The following is a 1,559-nucleotide window of genomic DNA, read 5'->3' on the forward strand; positions in this document are numbered from 1 at the left end:
TATTTTAAAGCTCTGGAATTTTTCCCAAGAAAATTTATTCCATTAAGGAGGTTATCAGATTCATGTTATTATAGTTAGGTAAAATAAAAGGAACATCAGCGGTATTCACAAAAATGTATGTAGCTTTAAATAGGTTTATTTGACGGATTACCTTTATAGAACTTTCAAATAAGCCCATTTTAAGGCTTCATTAAGTTTAGTGAATACGGCCGTATATATCTTACTATGAATGAGATGTGGTTTTAAAAATAAAAACATTGAATTGAATATTGTAGCCGTCATCTATAAGTTCGTGGTCCGATATGTTTGGTTTATCGGTCCAACAATTTGTTCTGGATAAAACCCAATATAGTGATTATTCCTTAAAACAATTTAATTAGAATTGTAACTTTTAATATCACTCAGTGGGTAACCGTACATCATACTTGTCCACAATTTTTACATTTTCTTGGGTCTACCCAAGAAAATGTAGTGCACAATGTATACAATACAGTGTGTTTGAAAAAAATCTTATATATAACAAGTAAAAGCGTGCCAAATTCGGCGGGGCCGAATCTTATATACCCTCCACCATGGAGCGCATTTGTCGAGTCCTTTTTCCGGCATCTCTTCTTAGGCAAAAAAGGATATAAGAAAAGATTTGTCCTGCTATTAGAGCGATATCAAGATATGATACGGTTTATACCACAATTAAATTATATGTTGGAGACCTGTGTAAAATGTCAGCCAATTCGAATAAGAATTGCGCCCTTGTGGGGCTCAAGAAGTAAAATAGAGAGATCGATTTATATGGGAGCTGTATCGGTCTATAGACCGATTCAGACCATAATAAACACGTATGTTGATGATCTTGGGAGGATCCGTCGTACAAAATTTCAGGCAAATCGGATAATAATTGCGACCTCTAGAGGCTCAAGAATTCAAGATCCCAGATCGGTTTATATGGCAGCTATATCAGGTTATGAACTGATTTAAACCTTATTTGACACAGTTGTTGCAAGTAAGAATAGAATAAGTCATGCAAAATTTCAGGCAAATCGGATAATAATTGCGACCTCTAGAGGCTCAAGAAGTCAAGATCCCAGATCAGTTTATATGGCAGCTATATCAGGTTACGAACCGATTTGAACCTTATTTGACACAGTTGTTTAAAGTAAGAATAGAATACGTCATGCAAAATTTCAGCCAAATCGGATAAGAATTGCGCACTCTAGAGGCTCAAGAAGTCAAGACCCAAGATCCGTTTATATGGCAGCTATATCAGGTTATAAACCGATTTGAACCATACTTGGCACAGTTGTTGGATATCATAACAAAACACGTCGTGGTAAATTTCATCCCAATCGGATAAGAATTGCGCACTCTAGAGGCTCAAGAAGTCAAGACCCAAGATCGGTTTATATGGCAGCTGTATTGAAAATTGACCGATATGGCCCATTTACAATACCAACCGACCTACACTAATAAGAAGTATTTGTGCAAAATTTCAAGCGGCTAGCTTTACTCCTTCGGAAGTTAGCGTGCTTTCGACAGACAGACGGACGGACGGACGGACATGG

Source organism: Stomoxys calcitrans, chromosome 2 (genome assembly GCF_963082655.1).
Source record: "Stomoxys calcitrans chromosome 2, idStoCalc2.1, whole genome shotgun sequence".
NCBI classification, from domain to species: Eukaryota; Metazoa; Arthropoda; class Insecta; order Diptera; family Muscidae; genus Stomoxys; species Stomoxys calcitrans.